The following is a 20,204-nucleotide window of genomic DNA, read 5'->3' on the forward strand; positions in this document are numbered from 1 at the left end:
GTCATAGCAGGTTCTGAAATTTCATGGATTGAGAAATTGTTTTACATAGGTAAACATACAGTTCACTTGCCCTGTTACCTGTTACATAGGTTTTACATACAGTTCACTTTGCCTGTTACCTATTTACCCTATTCAAATACTTTGAAGAATTTGTAAGGAACAGTGTTACAGATGACTTTTACTTAAAAATAAAACAAAAAATAGACTGAAACTTAGCAAGCCAGAAAACGTGTGCAAAAGAATATCAATGGGAATAAAAAGTCTCTTTTAATATTTTATTAAAGGAAAAAACAGAATCACGAATATTATTTTTAATTTTGGTCACCTGAAAAGATTATGAACCATCTTGGTTTGCACTCAGAAAATTAAACACAAAGAGCAGTCATTTATATTAGAGAGAAATGGAAAATAATGCAACAGTTTAACATGATGAAGGATTTTATACATTTAAAAGGCTAATTGATGATAGATCAATGCAAATAAATATGGAATATGGATTACTTTGATGAGTTTTTATGTGCTTTGTGTGCTTTATAAAATTTGAACTATCAAAAAGCCTAGTAAAAGATTCAGATGAAGAGTCTGTAAGTATTATTAACGAATGATGAAGAACAGAAAGAGTAAAAAATGAATTTCAGTGTTTCTGATAAGTCCTTTGCACAAGACTGTATATTTCATAAAATATGAAGAATTATATAGTTACAGGTAAATGGCAGGACTGTATGTATCATGATATACTGCAAATCTGGCAGCTAGCTCTGGCTAAGCAAATAATAATGCTAATTTTTCATAGTTAAAACCAGATGAGTGTTCTCTCTTGTAACATATTTTTTGCCAGAAAAGGACATTACATGTTTTTTATCTTCTTAGATGAGTAGGAAACAGTTGCATTCTAATTACATGACTTTGCTGAGGTGATTCTGTGGTCATGTTTCTATCGCCCCTAGTCTGTGCTAGGAAGCAACCTTAAGCACAACATGCACGCTCAATGCAAGCTAGACGTACTAGAGCAGGGGCGGGCAATTATATGAGGTGGAGGGTCACTTACTGAGTTTTGGCAAGCCATCGAGGGCTGCATGACAGGCAGCCAGGGGTAGAGAAATATTAATTTTCTAAATTTTTTAGGGGCCTCACGGGCCGGATAGAATGGCCTGGGGAGCCGCATCTGGCCCACAGGCTGCATTTTGTCCGCCCCTGTACTAGAGTCATAGATTTTCATATATTTCATAGACATTTGGGCTGGAAGGGACCCTGGAGGATCATCGAGTCCAGCCCCCTGCCCCAGGGGCAGGAAGTCAGAAGGGATCATAAGAGCCCAGCAAGATAAGCATCCAAATGTATCTTGAAGGCATTCAAAGTGGGTGCTTGAACTGCCTCCGGCGGCAGTCTATTCCAAACCTTGGGGGCTCGGACAGTAAAGAAGTTCTTTCTTATGTCCAGCCTGAATTGGTCATGGCAGAGTTTGTGACCGTTTGATCTTGTCATCTCTTGGGGTGCTCTGGTGAACAGATGTTCCCCCAGATCCTGGTGAGCACCTGATAAACCTACAGGTGGCCACCAGATCACCCCTGAGCCTGCGCTTTTCCAGGCTGAAGAGTCCCATGGCTCTCAGCCTCTCAACATAAGGTCTGTTTTCCTTGCCTCTGATCATGCGTGTGGCTCTCCTCTGGACTCTCTCAAGCTTCTCCACATCCCTTTTGAATTGTGGAGCCCAAAACTGGACGCAGTACTCCAGCTGCAGCCTCACCAAGGCTGAGTACAAGGGGAGAATGACATCCCGGGATTTGCTTGAGAAGCATCTATGGATGCAAGCCAGCATTTTGCTCGCTTTACTAGCTGCAGCATCACATTGAAGGCTCATGTTCATCTTGTAGTCAATCATGACCCCCAAGTCCCTTTCATCTATAGTGCTAGCCAGCGTAGCAGTGCCGAGCCTATAAGCATGCTGCAGGTTTTTCCTCCCAAGGTGGAGAACCTTGCATTTGTCTGTGTTAAACACCATCAGGTTCTTATCCGCCCATTTCATGAGCCTATCAAGATCCGCCTGGGTTACCCTCCTGTCCTCAGGTGTGGATGCTTTACCCCAGAGTTTGGTGTCATCGGCAAACTTGGCCAGTACACTTCTGACACCAATGTCCACATCATTGATGAAGATGTTAAATAGTATAGGCCCTAGGACAGAGCCTTGAAGGACCCCACTGGTCACAGCACACCAAGACGATTGGCTCCCATTGACCACCACCCTCTGGGTCCTACCGCAGAGCCAATTCCCCAGCCAGTGGATTGTGGTGAGATTGAGGCCGCAGTTAGCCAGTTTAGCCAAGAGGTGATTGTGGGATACCAGGTCAAAGGCTTTTTTAAAGTCGAGATACAATGTTGATCTCTTCCCCCTTGTCCAGGTGACAAGTCATCTGGTCATAAAAAGATTAGGCTGAACTGTGAATATTGATTTCAATTAAGGTCAGATATAGGATTTTATTCTGAATCAACCTTTAGCACAGAAAAACTCTGGAAGAATCATCCTACTTCATGGGTCCTTATGTGATGTGGCACAGAGACATGAGGATGCAGAGAGTAATAATTAGAATAAGTCCATCTGCATGAGGAAGGTTGTTTTCCTTATTACTAATCATGTATATTATGGTAGTCCCTGAAGACCAACCAAGATTGGAGCCCTTTCTATATGGCATGCTACAAATACAGGGTGCATTCAGATGACCCGTCTGAGACACTGCACGCTGCACATGACACACATGCAGACATTCCCCATTCAGTGCTGGGAGGGGGGGGGGGGGGAAGACGAAGAGCAGGCGCCCCCCCTTTGTGGTGGGGGGGGGGGGGGTGAGAGTTAACACTGGGAGATCCCCGTGTCAAAAAACTCCATTCCTTAAAAAAGTGGGGTGGTGAATGTGGTGGCAGCGTGCACTGCCAGGAACCAGAGCCTGGCCAGCCAGAGCCATGCTCCAGCTGCCAGCCAGGCTTCATGCTGTCAGACTGCTGTGGCTGCAGCCCCTGGAGGCCCTCAGGACCCCAAGTTAGGTTGCTGGGGCCAGCCCAGGTACTGGCCCCAGCCTCCCCTACCCCACCCAGGGCAACATGCCACACTCCAGAGCGTGTGTGCACGGGTGTTTCCCAGGGACAAGCAGCAGCAGTACGTAGTGCGCCAGTGCACTTTATCCCCAGGGAAACATATGTTCCCTCTCTAGGGGATGTGCCCATAGAGTCCAGACAGAAGATGATGTTCATTAAATTTCAGGAATTCATCAAATTGCATTGTGGTGTGGTATAAAGCTGTACATTTGTAGCACGCTGATGTTAAATTTCATATAATGTATATATACACAAGTTCATTTTTTATCCATCTTCCATGTCTTACTCTATTTTCTTTCAGACCATTATCCCCTGAGGCACTGAAAGATTTTCAGTCTTTAATCACCAAAACACCAGACTCAAAATTTGCTTACAATATCATTTCTGCCATGTTTAAAAATAGAATGAACACATACATGGTTTATAACACCATGAGTACTTGCATGATTGTAGTATTATACTCACTGCCCTACTTACCTAATTTTTAGAGGTTAAAGCTCTGAGAGGACAGTTCAGCATCCTGTGTCCAGCAACAGTCCTCTTAGTGTAGGACCTTAAGAAGGTGGCTGTGCATCACCTTTGTCCTGCCAAAAAATTCCAAGGATGCAGAGAAAGGTAGGGTACATTAGTCCTACTTGTAATTCAGAGCAGCGACCGTGTCAGCTGGGATTTATCTTTGCTAGAAAAATACTCAGTTTCCTTTTGCAGACCTTTTCAACTCTCTAGCGGCCAAAAGGGCAAGTGTTCATCAGGATCTGATTCCTTGATCTTTTTCTTGTACTTTAACTCTGGAAAGAATATAGCTTCTTCTCACAAGCATCTCTTAATACCTGCTGCTGTGGAAACTTTATGATCCTAATGGTGCTTTTTGTTTTTTCTTGGTGGTCCCTTTTGTTATTGGGACTTGTCTGTAACAGCTGAGATACCTTATCATCTTCTCATTCATAGTAGGCTCCGATTCCTTCTCATTCATAGTAGGCTCCAATTCCTTAATTGCCATCCTGCTCCAGTCCACAATTTTTAAAAGACAAGGTAAGGGCCCAAATTTCTATTAATAACCAGCCTTCTGACAATGCAGTTGCTTGTTCCATTCTGTATATTATAGTAGAATACGGCTGCATAAATTGTATGGTACTTTTCCTAATTGCCTGTAACAAAGCTCTTTTTGTTGGATAATAGTGTCTAGGAAGTAATGTATAAATTTAAAACATCTGATGTTATGAGGAATATATTAAGCACAAGATGTCGAAAAGAAAGAAGAAATCTTGTTCAGTGAATACTTGCTTCATCTCTCCTGATAAAAGAAAGAAGGCTGTATTAACAAATACTTGAAGGTGGCATACTCCAGAGGTAGTGCTGCCCTAGAGGAGCTACTGGGGACAAAAGGTATATAATTAGAAATTAGGAATAATAGGACAAATATTACTAACCAGGTACACAGGATTTTTATTCTTTGACTGTTTTACCAATATTAATTAATCCAAATGAAAGTTTTAAAAGCTGGAGAAAAATTCTTAGCAACAGTGGAGTAATCTCCCCTAGGATATATTGGAAGCTCAATGCATTTAAACCTGAGCTGAACAAACGTACTATGAGGAGTAACTTTGTACTGGCACTGGCACAAAACTAAGAACAGAATTTGGCCCAAAGCCCACTGAAGACAATTGGAGTCTTTTACAGTTTACTTTAATGGGCTTTGGATCTGGCTGCAAGCTGAGTTATTGGATTCAAGTCAACTGAGTTATTCTCCATTTAAACGGGTGTAACAGAGAGCAGAACTTGGCTCATAGGAAGAGACACAAAATAGATTGCTATAATACCCATAAAAGATCCGTCCTCATGAGCACACACATGTTGTTTGTGGCACCTTAAAGCTGTTTGAGGTGCTGCAAGCTGCACGCGGTGCATGTGCACCCATGTGCTGTGCTACTAATTTGCAGTGGGAAATCCCAGTGTAAAAAAACCACGCTGCTAACAAAAGCAGTGTGGTGTACATGGATTCAGCGTGCGCCGCTAGAAACTGGAGCCTGGCTGGCCAGAGTCATGCTCTGGCTGCTGGCCAGGCTATGAGCAACTGGCCCCAGGACCCCAGGTAAGGCTGCCCCAGCTGCCCCTGCCCCACCAAGGTGCCTTTGCCATGCACCAGAGTGAGCGTGCAGGGGCGTGTCTGGGGGCAAATAGCAGCGGCACAAAGATGTGCTACTGCTATTAGTTCTGCAGGGAATGTGCGCCCTTGCACATGTGCGCTCATGGGATCTCGCCAAATTGTCTAGGTTATAACCACAGTGGAGGAGAACAAGTCACTGTACCATTTCTAATGAGAAAGCTTGAAAGAACATGCATTAGGGTGTCATCTAGAGAGGTTGTGAGAATCAGTCAACAAGAAAGTTATACAGTGATTTTCTGGTCAACAAGAAAGTTATGGTGGTTGTGCTTTTTTGTGTCACTAGCCTCATTCTGCAGTTATTTTTTCAATAAATCTTACATGCTGGTAAACGTTTTTAAATGAATGAAAATTGTAAAATTAAAACAGAAGGCAAGCAGCAAATGAAATCACATCCATGATCCTCCACAAGATGGAGCTGTGAGCTCAGGACCATGTAGAATATTCTTTGTGTATTCAGAAATGAGATATTTTTACTTTTACCCTTTTCTAATTTTTATCCTTTGCTAATATAATGCAGATTGGTTTTATACATTATTTATAGAGCAGAGAGCTGGTATTGGGAATGCTGTCGCTCATTTTAATGATTTAGGTATGTTTTTTATTATTATTATACTGTATAGAATTTGGAAAACCTTCATTTGGATTCCATTTAGAATACAGGAAGTTGCCCAAAGCTTGGATGTGAACCTTAATTTACTGAAATCCTCGTAAGGCTGGGAATATTTACTGCTGGCATTTATTGCTCCTGAGAGAGTTGGAGGGAAGGCAAGCAAGGGGGAGAGAGAAAGAGAGAAAAGGAAAGACAACCGTAACTTAAGCCAAGAAAGCAAAGAACATATGTTAGAGTCATGATCAGCTTGCTGTATGAGTGGAACAACAGGATAATCTGCATATGATCACTTCTGCCTGTATTAGAAGGTGCTGTATTGTTCTGGAGATTTAGCAGGAAGCTTAATTTACAAAAGCTAAAGTCTGATTCTGCTGCAAGGTGCTAAACTCCACTATATAAGGCAGAGCCCAGTAGCAATTGTGGACACTTGGCACTATATATAGCATGAAGGACAGTGCCTGCCTTTTTGCAGCAGAACTGCACTAATTGATGACATTCTCTTTGGTGCCCTGTAAACAACATTTACATCTATTTTAAAATGTAGGCCTTCCTCTATTAGTTAAAGGAATGTTGTTAGAAGGCATTGTACTGTAATAACAAGGCAGCATCTCCAGCGTGTTATAACTCATGCTCAAGAAGAGGAGGCACAAGATAAGGGCACTCCTTTTTTCCCAGTTGACAAGACTGCATATTTTCATCAGATTCAAAAGAAACGGAGTTCTACACACTAGGAAGGGCAAGCAAACACCATCATAATTCCTATGGGATTTTTCACTCAGAAAAGCAGAACAAGTCTTTTAAAAATGTACCATGTTCAGTTATTTTCTTTATGATCCATTGCTCCCATCTTCTACCAGCCATTCTAGGCAGCTGTTTAAGTTACCTTTCAGCATCACTCTCTTGTGGGTTGCCAGGTGCTGCAAGAGTTAGAACAGCTAATAAAGCAGCTGGCAGAGGGATGAGTAAGGGGACCATGCCAGCCATATCAGGATAGCTGTAGAAGTTTATATTCTGATGATGGACTCCACCCATCACATGGGACAAAAAATATCAGTGGACCTTTGATATGTCTATGTCAAAACTGACTCAGACACCCAAGCATTCTGACCCACATCTTTCTGGAAAGAAATCCCCTTCTTTAAAGATGCATCCAATTTTCTAAAATGCACTTTAATGAACGCTTACATGTTTCTGATACCCACCACAACTACAGTGTTTATTACTGTCTGCTTATTAACTTCTGAGTATGAGCTAGCATTATTTGTATTTATGATTTACATTGCACTAGTGTATCAGGGCACCATGAAAGATCAGGCATTGTTCTATTTTGCTGCACTGATGCATAGTAAAAACACTAGGGCTGTGCTAAGCTTCAGTCCCTGATTCAATTCGGCGGAGATTCAGTCCGATTCGGTGGCCAAATCTCCGAATCCGAATTGAATCAGGAGACGCTTTAATCTCTCTGACTCGAATCGGAAACTTCAGAGAATCAGTGATTCAAACATGGACACAGCTTTAAATGTTTTTACTACATACCTCAAGGTACCAGGTGGCTTGTGAATGCTGAGATGGTGGGGCAGATGGAGTGTCCCACAGGAGTGTGGGAGGCTCCCCAGCACACTCGGCAGTAGACCCAGAAGTGGACCAGAAGCACTTCCTATCCACTTCTGGGTCCGCTAGGGAGTGCGCTAGGCTGCCCCCGCCCCCGTACCCCCTTGGCTTGGCGACTGGTGCCTCCTGGGTCTAGAGGGGCACCTGGGGTCCCCCTGCAGCTGATCACTGATCCCTGGAGGACCTGGAAGTGGATTGCAAGTACTTCTGGTCCACTTCCGAGTTCACCACTGAGCACACAGGGGGGCCTCCCCATGCTCCTGTGGAACGCTCCATCTGTCCCAGCATCGCAGCATTCACAAGCCAGGCCTGGTACCAAGAGATATGTATAAAAAACATTTAAAGCTGTGTCTATGGCTGACTCACTGATTCTCCGAATCAGCATTGAATCTTCAGATCCGGATTTCATCAAATTGAATCGGGGACAGTGATCTGAATCAATGAATTGAATCACTGTCCCTGATTTAGGCCGAACATGAATCCAAATTCAATACACCCCATTTCGCACACCCCTAAGAACACACAGCCTTTGTCCCTAAAAGCTCACAGTCTAGGTTATGACAAGATGTAACAGAAGGATAATGCAAACAAATAGGGAGAGAATAAGGGGAGTCAAAATTATTATGCATTAAGCCAGTGGTTTTCAACCTTTTTTAAGGAGTGTACCCCTTCTGGTGGTGGCAGTTGGATGCAGAGTTGGAGCGGGGGCTTGCATGTGGTGGCGTGGGGTGGCTGGTGGTGGTGGTGGTTGCATGTCACATGGCCAGTCACACAATGGTGGCTGATTGCATGTGTGTCTCTGTGGGCTGCTGATGGGCCTCACACTCGGCCAATTGCACACCACCATCAGCAGCCCGCGGAGCCGCATGCGCAACCAGAGTGCAGTGGTGTGGGATGTTGGATAGCAGTGGCAGCCATCACGTGTGAGCTCCCTCCCCCACCACATAGGGGAGCCACTGCACTTGCCCCTCCCCCAGTCTTGCTCCTGGGAGGTGACAGCATGGGGTGGTGGGTGATGGTGCTCTGTTCCCAACCACCCGCACATACCCCCTAGCACCTTTTTGTGTACCCCAGTTGACAACCCCTGTATTAAGCAGTTAACCATTTGTCTATCAAAATGATATTGCATATCATATCAGACTGTCACAGATACAAGTTCTTCAGCAAACCCTCTCAGTCAAGGATGATGGCGGGGGGCCCTGGTGCTTCCCTCTGCAGCAGCTGGGGGGGCACCACAGCCATGGAGGGAAGCACTGGGCCTCCGCGCAGCTCAAGCAGGAGCCGGGGGCGGGGAGGGGCAGGGAGGGGCAGGGAGAGAGATCAGGTTTGCAGTTTTTCTTGGCCAGAGTCTGCCTTCCTGGGCTGCTGCCAGGCTGCCTGCAGGGCTTCCTACAAAGCCCCTGAGCTGCATTGAGCCTGGTGCTTCACTCCATGGCTGTAGGGGCATCAAACTAAAACTCCTTGAAGGAGTTTTAGTTTGCTGCACCTCAAATCAGTTAAGGCACATTAAGCTGCCGAATTTCCTACAGCGGGTGGAATGAATGTGCAATACACCACCGAGGTGTGCAAACACTGATACCATTAAAGTGGTACAAAAGCATTTAGCCCTCTTTAAAGTGTCGTGCACACACGCCTCTCATTTTGTCTACATGTGGCCCTTGAAGTGCTTTCTCTGTCCTCCTCTTAAACTGAGGCTGAGAGAATAAAACCTGCTTTGGGAGTCTGGAATCAGACATCCAGATGACTTGGCTGGCCCAGCAAAGTTGATGTTGGGTGATTGTTACCTCGAAGCTTGTGGTGCTTGCTTGTGAGAGGATGTTAATGCTGGCATGTCTATCATCCCACTGGATTTGAAGGATCTTCCACAGGCAGCATTGATTGTACTTATCCAATGAGTTGAGGTGTTTCCTGTACATTGTCCATGTCTCAGCTCCACACAGTAAGGAGGGGATCACAACCGCTTGATAAACCATGAGCTTGGTTTCGGATCTGATGTCACAGTCTTTGAATGCCTGTTTCCTCAGATGTCTAAAGGACGCATTTGCATATTTGAGGTATATTTATGGAGACCTTTGATGAAGGAAACACAGCTTGAAGAAAGTGATTTGCAGTTTATTTAAAACACGCTGAGTCAAGTGGTCATTCTTATATTTTTGTGGGACTAAGAGTGCACCAATCTTGAACAAGAGTTGGCCATTCATTCATTTTTACATGAAAATGCTGAATTTCAAATGAATTCTAACTAAGTAAAAATACATTCATTATATTAGGAAGTAATCTGAAACTGTTGCCCTGAGGGGTCAGGCCAATGCTCAGGATCTCAATACTGCACTGTTAGACAGTAGAGCATGGTGTACAATTGCACATATACAAAACACACACAAATCAATTAGGTGCATACACACACACTACCAGCTCAGGCACATACACATCCAACCCAGCCTAGGCACATGCATACTTATCACCAATTCAAGCACGTACATTATACACCCCAAAAGTTAGACACAGATCACTATTTCGTATATCATGCACACAATACCATATATATACACACACACACTAGCAACTCAGATACACACACGTTCAAAATAACCAGTCTAGGTTCATGCACACCTATCCCCAGTTTAAGCCCATACACGCTACACACACCAAATTTAGACAGAATCAGTTACCAGTTACCAACACCTGCACATCCAATACACATATGTGGATTACTAATTCATATACCACACACACAATGATATCTATATGTGTGTATTCACTAATTCATGCACATACCACCCACCTACGCATATGCACAAGTGAGTTCCTAATTTGGGTGTTGTGATGTGTATGTATGTTTGTGCTTGGTGTACTTGGGATACCTGGGTAAAGGTTAAGGTAAGAAAGTAGAAGTGTAGGGAGTTAAAGTTATCAGGACTGGGATTAGAACTGGTAGACTACAGGGGCCTAGGCTGAAGAACTGAGGTTCGGGGGTAACTTTAGGTTAGTTGATCTTAATTGATTAAAAGACAATGCCCAAAGCCTGCAGAACAGGGAAGCATGCCGGGACAGAGGCTGGGACTGGAGCTGAAAAGGTAGGTGGGGAGAGGGGCAAATGGGACTAAGGGAAAGTGTGGGTGATAAAGAGGGGCTCTGGGTGTGGGAAGCCAGAGGATGGCTCCGGGGCAGCTAGAGAAGTTGCAGGGAGTAGCAGTAGGTGCTGGAAGCTAGAGAAAGGCTCCAGCTGCTGGAGAAAACTGCAGGACAGCTAAGAAGAGCTGGGAAGCTGCAGGAGGGGGTGGGAGGAGGATTACAGAAGGGACAGGGGAAGCCTGAAAACAGAGAGATGGACAGCAGAAAATCACAGGAAAAGCAGCAGGGGGCAGGGCAGCAGGAAAGCAGAGAAAGGCAGCAGAAAGTCACAGGGAAAAGGCAGTAGGAGCAGGGGAGGCTGAGAGGCAGCAGGGCCAGCAGGAAAGCAAGGAGAGGCTGAGAGCTGGCAGAAAAGGGGAGATGGAATTGGGAGGAGATTGGGAAACTAGCAGAGAGGGTGGGGACTGGAGCTGAGAGAGAGAGAGGGAGAGGGAGAGAGAGAGAATGAGGCTTGAATTTAAGATGAGGGAGGGACTGGGATTCAGTAAAACATGACCCAACTCGGGGTTGCAAATGACAGTGGTTTTATTGAACAGGGGAGATGGTGACACAATGTCTTATTGGTTCCCTTGCACCCACCCACCCACACCCACACCCACACCCACACACAATGGCAACAGGGGTTAGAGAGGCTTGGTACAGGAGCTGAAGTCCACTGAAGTCCAGGAGGAGAGAGAGAGAGAGGGAGAGAGAGTCCAAATTGTAGGAGGAGGTGTGCAGGTAATATTTACCTATCCAGGCTGGAAAGGAGGTCCTTGTCCAGTAGATGTTGTCCAGAGTGGGGTCGCCGGCAGGGCCTCTGGGTGGATAGGTGGTGTGGCATGGTGCCGGTCCAGATGGAGAGGGTGTCCCACTGGGTCTGTCTTCACTGTCTCTTTTTATAGGGGCAGACCTTGTGTGACCCTAGTGACAGGAGGCATGCCCAGGCAAGGGTCAGCCCCTGGCGTACTGAGCATGTGTGCTCCATGCAGGGATGTGCAGTTTTGGGTGTCTGTAATGGTGAGAGTTGCTGGTTTTGCAGGGTCTTTTGTCTTTCAAATGCTGGTCTTGTCTCTGTTCCTGGGTGAGGTCCATGGTTCCTGGGTGAATCAATGTCAGGTGATGGCCCAGTCATTACAGGCCATTCAGTAGAGTCTGCTACCATTGTATTTCAATCATTCCCAATCATTCTCATTCATCCAGGAACCAATTTACATGGGAGGGATACGTGACTCATACAGTTGCAACATGGGATGCCCAGGCAGAGGACAGAAGATGGAGGCTTGACATATAAAATGGAAACTTGATATGACTTTGGTTCACTTACAAACACAGGCCTAAACCATACAATATCCATATGAAACAATAAAAATCAATATGAAAATGATAATAATACAATATACAACAGTAAGAATCAATACAAACCTAATAATAATACAATATAAAACAGTGAATATACAAAACCAAAAACTTGCTACCAAAGTAAAAATGTTTAAAGCTTATCCTAAGTCTGAGCTCACTTATACTTATCTATAGGGAATAGAGAGGGAGAGAAAAGGTCAGAAATGGTTGGGGAAGGGGAGGGAATGCATTTTAAAATAAATACAAAAAAAAAAGAAAAACCTGGGGGGTTTTCTACAAAACTTAAAAGAAATTTGTATCGGTTCAAATGAGCAATGTATAGGAAGGATAGCAAATCTGCTATTAAGTGACATATTCCAAAAAACATATCATTAAGGCATTTGAGCATATGTGGTCCCAGATTAAATTGATATCTTAAAGGCATGTTAGATTTTTCTGCTCTATTTTTCCTCCTCACTGGGTGCATCTACACGAGATGCTCAGTGAACAGTAGACTAATTCTACTATGTATTAGCATGGCAGGAAAAAAACGTGCTAATGATCAGTATAGTCTACTGTGAATTAGTGTCACAAAAAAACGTGCACTGGCGCAACTGTTTAGTAGCACTGATTAAGGCACATTAAGTTAATACCTGTTATTATAGGTACTAAATGTAGCGTACTGTAATTACGGCACATTAATGAATGTGTAGACACGCTCATTGTCTCGTATACGGCAGAGTTTCCCTTAAGAAGGTAGCCAGCAGTCACCTCTGTTAAAATCTTCCAGTGGCTTCCAGTTCAGGAAAAACAATGGGGAAAGTGATGCTCTCCCCAAAATGGCTTAAGAAAGCTCATAAGCAACTGGTGCCTCCTGAGATCCAGCCAGTCAGCGACTGGAGGTTGTGGGAAGGTCCCTTGTAGCTGATTGCACTGACCCAGAAGTGCCAGCAGTGCTTCTCCTGGCGCCCCCACTCCCTGGCCAGTGCTCTCAGGGGAGACACCAGCACTCCCGCCTGCCCCCACTGCCCATCGCCTAAGTGGGGAATGCTGGCTGTGAGGGGGTGAACCAGCTCCCCCAGCACATGCACCCCCTTGCACACCCTATGTGTCACCACTGAGGAAGATGTTTCTGCCATCAAGTTGAATACAGTTTTGCTTCAAGACCTCAGATACATTAATAATGTTATTTTGTTTGCTCCAGTTGATGAATCACTGTTGATGTGCTGAGCTTGATGGCTAGCAAAGCAGTATACATAAGCCTGGTTATCAGGCTTTACAAACTAAATCTCTCTCTCTAACTCTCTCCCAGCCTCAATTTTTAAGTATTTGAGGAGCATAACCAGTAGTTCTGGAAAAAATTCTATGATATGGTATTGAAATGTGGGTGCTGCAAAAGCCGGAGAAGTGGCAGACTTATTTCTTTTGATTCTTGATGTCTTCATCTGTTCATCAGCTGTTCCATGGTAAATGGCAGGATAAGATCAGTAATGAAGGTATCTGTAGCTGAACCTAACAGTTGCCTCCATCTGTCTAGTTCAGTTTTGGAAGCTCTTTTGGTCCAGACATACATGGAAGATCAGTGAGTAATGAGCTGTGAAGCATATTTATTAAGAAATTCCTTTATTTGGTCAGATGGTCACCAAAAATTCAGTGGCTTCTGAACACCAGTGTTCAAAAATTCAGTGGTCTTTGAACACTATTGACAGACACAGGCTAAACATCTGGTCAATGTCTTAAAAACTTGCTTCAGAGTGATCTAGGTAGCATTCACTCTGCAAGGAAGCTACCTCCCTTTGGGATGTGCCATGTAGTTATGCTTGAATCACTGTTTTGACAGCAAAAATTACTCAGTTGTTATTATGGAACTATGAGTAGTACTTCCATAAGGAGGTTGTTGTAATCAAAGTTTAAGGGGAACCTAGGTACTTGTAGATTCCCTAACCATTACAATGGAGTTCAGTAAAAAAAAACAGAGGTAGGACACAACCCCAAACTAACCTATTTATGCCTTTTTGTTTATGGAAGTGTCCCTCCCAGTGCCCTCTTTTCCAGGTCACTGTGTATGGAAATTTATGTTTGGCAGACACCCCTAGTATTTTAGTGACTCCCCCAGCACTTAAGTCAGCACTGTTTGATCCACTCACTTCCTGCCATTTGCCAGATCTTTCCATGACTAGGTGGGGCAGAAGGATGTTCTACTCAGCAGTTTTCCTTAAAGAGGAACTCTTAGTATCTCATTGCCAGGTACTTTGGTAATGGGAGCTGAGATATGAGTGAGAATGACTATACATAATTCAGACTCACCTACACATCAGAGTTGGGTTGGAATCCAATGATGAGCAAGATGGGTTGGAGGCAAGCAGTGTTCTGCGCTAAAGAGCCAGTGAGCTCATAGAGAGCTCACTGTACATGGGCTGCACAGCCAAAGAGGGGGTGTGGTCACACCTCTGCTGGACCTGGCCATGACAGAGTCTATGTCTAATCGTTTTGTGGTAAATAGTGTCTTAATTTCTTCAGTTCAGAATATTCCCAGGTTCCTCTTTCAAGAATGGGGAAAGGAGAATCGTATAGTTCAGGGGTGGCCAACCTGTGGCTCTGGAGCCACATACGGCTCTTCAGAAGTTAATATGAGTCTCCTTGAATCTTTGCACAAGCACATGGTGACCAGCTTCCATAGCTGTTGTCATGTCACATAATGCGACTGTTCACAGTGAGCACATTACTCAGTTTAGACTCGGAAGTTTGGACACCAGAGCTGTGCGTTGGCCACTCCTGGTATAGTTGGTCTGTGCAATGCAGAACCTTAACACACACAGCCAATTCACCAACATTGAATGTATGCAACTACTTACCTTTTCACCCAGCCCTATTGAAACTTATGAATCCTCTGCTCCCTTTGCTCCATCTCCGCAAATTCTTAGATTTACTCAACATTTCTTTTCTTCCTGATGCAATCCTTCCCAGGCAATTTCCTCTAGACCCTAAAGCTCCTAATCCTCCTGTAAAACAGCACATAATACACTAATGTGTTTTCTTTATAATAATCCTTACTATTATTCTGACCTCCCACTACAATGAGAAAAATATTGGAGGACCCATATTCATAGCACTAGAAAAATTCAGAGTTCCTCATCTAAGATTTAGGCAATAGCATATACAGCAAGTATGATGATGAAATTAGAGTTTTCTTGAGTCTTCCTTTCCTTGTTGTTTTAAGAAAATATGTACTGATGGTAAAAGGTTTGAACAACTAAACACCTTAACTCAATGGTCCTCAACTAGGGTGCTGCAATAACCTGGGGTGTCTTGAGATCCTTCTAAGGGTTTCACAGGGTACCACTCAGTATCAACAGTGTTAGGTATGCAGACATTTACATATGATTTACAAGATAAACCCAGAGATTTTAAATAGGAACCCAGAGTATAAAAAACATTGTGGCCTTGTTGTGGTGTTCCAGAGTGCTTTGCAACAAAATAACTGCTTTATTATTTTTGCTTTATTATTAATAATTGCTTATTTATAATTGCTTTATTTATTCCGTAATCAAGAAACAAGTGAAAGCTAAGAGCTGGCATTTTCCAAAGGGTGCCTTGAGTCTAACATGGGGTTCCTTGAATCTTAAAAAAGGTTAAGAACAACTGCCTTAACCAGAGGTAGATTAAGATTTATTGGGGCCCTGGGAAAATACAAAATTGGAGGCCCCCTCTTCCCCATGGGAGATGGACTCCACAGGGGGGAGGGACCCTTTCTTCTCCTGGTGCTGCCACTGCCAAGGGCAGGGTAGGCCTTCATACCCTACGGTGGAGGCAGGGTGTACCCAGCAAAGCTGGGGTGGCACATGCCTACCTCTCCTCCCTGCTCCCCCCCCACTCCCTCTGCCATGACCAGAGTAGAGCCCAGTGGGGCAAGGGTGGATGCAGGCTGCCCACTGTGATCTTGGGGCTCTCCCTTCTCCTGTCCCATACCTCCTGGACGGGCCACCTGTAGCTTCATCCAATTCCGTGCCCCAGCACTGGGTCCTATGCACTGCCCTGGCTGGACAGTGCCCCCAGCCCCATTCCCTCCCTCACTGTGGGGGCCTCGATCTGCCCCACCCCATGCCCCTTCCCTACCATTAGACTTACCTGTAGGGAGCTGGCTGCCTGGCTGTATTCCTGGCCACATGTGGCCATGCACATGTACAGGTCTGGCACTAGGGGAGTGTTGGGGGGCTATAGCCACCCCAAAATTCACTTTCTCCCCCCCTCCCAGTGCTGCCATTGCCACCCAACTGCCCCGCTCCCAACCCCAGCAGTGCAGCACTCCCAGCCCAGCCGAGCCCAGCGTTGGACCAGCCCCCACACTGGGAAGAGGCTGGCACCATCCCTGCATCTCCCGGCAGCCCCAAGCAGGACCCCTTGCAGGCTGGAATGCTGTCTGCCTGCAAAAGGAAACCTGCCAATCCTGAGGGAACCCAGGCATCCGGGGGCCCATGATTGGCAGGGGCCCCCGCTAGCCTGTGTGTTAATCTGTTAACTGAAGTCTGTGCAAAATCTGTTAACAGAAGTCTGTGCAAAAATTTGCCAGCCAGGTACATTGCCAATGTAGTTATCAAAATGCAAATATATGCTACTGGCTTCAAGTGGACAGATTTGATTTGATCTTTCTTTCATGTATATTAGTGTAAATCATAAGTAACTTTGGAAGTACATGGAATTACACTAATATAACATTTTTGTGAAGGAAGAATCAGACTTAAAATAGCTATTTTTGAACCTGGTATTTTGTTCACGCTGGATTACTTCCATGCAAAAAATAAGGACATTATTCTTGCTATTTTGTATCTTACTCCTACTAGCCTCTTTCTAAGGGATGTTGGTTAAATGAGGCATCAGATAGCATGGCCAAGATATCTGGAAGGGGAATGAGATACAGCACCTTTTATTTTGTTCTTAGTTAAATGATGAAGTTAATTTCTAGCCCATCTATTTATGGGTACAAGCAGCCTTAACTCTCCCCTGTAATGACAGCAGGGATCAATATATGATTACAATTAAATTATTTATTGTTTTAATCCCAGGTGGTATTAAACTGGTGTTTAAGTACATTAGATTTTTTTAAGTTTTCCCTTCATAATTCTTTTCTAAGGCAATAGATAAGAATTTCTGGGTGCTTTTGCTGTGAATTCTCATACCTTAACATGTTTAGATTTCTTTGAGAGTGACCTTAAGTCTGAATGTGTATGTCTTGGTTTGGAGAAAATTGTAATACATCATTTTTATCTCCACATTTTTAATATTCACCATCAACCTTAACTCCATTTTAACAGTTTAATCTGCTAATTATCTCAGTTTTAAGAAATGAAGTCTACTGAACAAGAAATCCAAAGGAGAATACATACTATATTTCTAAAGAATTAAAAGTAAAAAATAAAATGATAGATGATTTCAGGGTACATCTTTTTAAGGGCAGATTCACTTGTGCAAGCAGCAAAAAGCAGCCAGAGAGCACTGGGTTAGTTGCTCTGGGCTTTCAGCTGATTTGCATTAGCAGAGCAGGGTAAAGCAGCTTTAGTGGGATCTTGAATCTAGCCTGGATTTGTAATTAATTAGTTAAAGGACTGCATAAGTGAGACCAGTGCCTTGTGAAGAAAGGGCAGGTGGAGTGCATGCAGGCTCCAGAATCCTTGTATTTTAAAGGAATTCCCTTTTGCACTTGTCTCAGGTGCCCGGAGAGGGCTTCATCAGCATGAAGCCAAATCTGTATTGCTGATGCCAAACTAGCGTGCGCCTACAGAACCTGCAGAGAGCAGCAAACTACTAATGAGACCTGGTAAGTAATCTACTAATGAGAACTCTTGACATATGTCCAGTCTCCCTCCTACTGCTGAATCATTATAACCAACAGAATTGTTACATGCAGATTAGCTATAGATGAAAGGTGGTGATTGGTTAAAGTACCTCTGATGTAGATCCACTTAAGAGTGACCTGAGCTATTGACCTGACCCTCTATGGATCAGATATAAACATAGCAATTAGCTCAGCTTAATTATACTTAACACTTAGCTTAATTACAACCTAATTTCATCAAGTGTAACCTGCACACAGGATTTTAATTAATTTTAGCTATACAGAGAGTTGGAAGAGTTTGTTTGTTTTCAGATCAGTCAGGACAAAAACAAAGATTGACACAGATGCTGAATTTCCTTAAAGGACCCAGTTTAATTTTAAATCAAAGAAATAAGCAGGTTTTCTTCTAAATGCTCAGAAAATGTATGTTGTGCTCAGGAGTAAGTGCTATAAGTTTGGGGAAGATTCACTGGGGGGTTTTTTCATGCACAATAAGGAGCTTGAATCCCTGCTTTAAATGCAAAACAGAAAATCTTCCTTAATTGCAAAGTTGTGAGTGAAGCTTCTGTAACAGCAACTTGCAGAATAATAATCCTGAGACAGTTTGGGTTATGTCCTGTCTGAAAGTACAATATGGTGTGGGGTACAAGGAGCCACTCTTATTCTTCCTGGGCAGGGGCTGGATACACAATTAGTTTCATTGTTGCCAATTCTTATGATTTTACTGCACACCTCACAAAACTGTTGGGACTTGATATAGGTCCTCAGAATTTTCTAGTTTTGCTTCTCCAACTCTAGCCCATCTTGTAAGAAGTTGAGTCCTCATCAAAAACAGCTGCCATCTCCTGGGCAAGGCAGTGGGACTGAAACAGCCCTGAGCAAGACAGCCAAAATTGTCACTTTAACCTTTTCCCTTAAACAAGTAGTTTTCCAGGTGAAAGTGAGGCTGCCTCTAAAGATAGCTATGTTCCCCTATTAGTGCCAGTAGGGCTGAAGCTTCAGGCTACCCACTGCAAAGCTAAAGTCTATTAAAACAAATCTCATTTTTCATTGTTCCCAAATGGGCAGCAACCAAGTTGTTGTTAGGGAAGACAGTCAACTTTTCATCAATATGTGAGGGTCAGAGACATGTAAAGACACAGAAAACAAAGCTCTGGAGTCAACAAGGAATTTGCTTGGAAACAGGTTCAGCCATAGAAGTTAGAATGATGCTGGGGAGCAGGAGGAAGTCAGAATGAGGGCATGGAGGGAAGTGTGGCAGAAAAGAAGAATGTGAGGAATAAGAGGCTATGGGATAAATGACAGCGAGTGAATGCAGAGCACAGGTGGGGAGCAAGAAACAAAAGGAGTGGAGTAGCTGTCTATGTTCGTCCCCTTCCCAACCTAGACAAATTGCAGTTCCCCCTGCCTTGGCGAGAGGGAACTCCTCTCACCCTCTCCTAAGAGAAGTGAAGAGGAAGTTGCCTTTAGTTCTTGAGATGATCTAAAAAAAAAAAAAGGTGGAAAGAAAGCATCTCCACCCCTTCCAAACTGGGGAAAAATAGCGGTCAAGAATGTGGGGCCTTGGCGCTTAATTCTGGAATGCTTGGAGTTAACATGCTGTTCTTGTGCGCAGGGCTAGATGTATTCTGCATAGCATATGCCAATAATAGCAGCCAGCTTTTCTAAAGGGGGACCTATCTATCAAAACTTGTATGCAAGTATGGCCCCCTTCAGCTCTACACAAATAAGCAGAATTGTCCACTAGGCACAGTTAAGCATCTGTTTCAGACTTCCAAAGCGTGTGACTGCAGCTGTGCTTTGCTGTGCTCCGGAAGGCCTTGCCTGTGCCTGACGTGTAGTGCCTCCAGTGGTGGTAGGGGCAGGTATGAATGGGGTTTTTTTATGTATTCCCTGCACAGCTTGTTCTGCATGAATGTTGCTTATCCTTCAGATACCATGGTCACCACAGGCTGTTGTACTGTAGACTATGAAACGATATACATTTTAGATGCTAGTACCAATCCCTTTCAAGGTTTTCCTGTATTTCCAGAAAATTTGACCATTAAAGCATGCTCTCTAACAGCATTTGTCAAAAGTGCTGATTTATACTATTCAGTGGTCTGATGTTCATGGGTTTTAATGGGCTGTGTGAAATTTAAGATGTATACAGGTGCACTGCTAGAACTCATGCACAATTAGTGCCAAGGGTTTGCTTTAACTACGATGAAAGCCCCGTGGATTAGGCCTTTCAGAATGAAGAAAACCTGCTTCTGAACTTTTTGCCACAGTTGGATACTCCCTCATTGAATAGTCTTCATACTGCCAGTACATTTACAATGTAAACGTTTTCTTTTTAAGGTCAGGGTTTTAAAGCACTAGACTGCTATTGAAACTGCAGGGGCAGAGCCTGAACAATTCTACTGGTTTTCTAAAAATAAGGAGCTTTATATCTAAAC

This window comes from Alligator sinensis, unplaced genomic scaffold (genome assembly GCF_000455745.1).
Source record: "Alligator sinensis unplaced genomic scaffold, ASM45574v1 scaffold466_1, whole genome shotgun sequence".
NCBI classification, from domain to species: domain Eukaryota; kingdom Metazoa; phylum Chordata; order Crocodylia; family Alligatoridae; genus Alligator; species Alligator sinensis.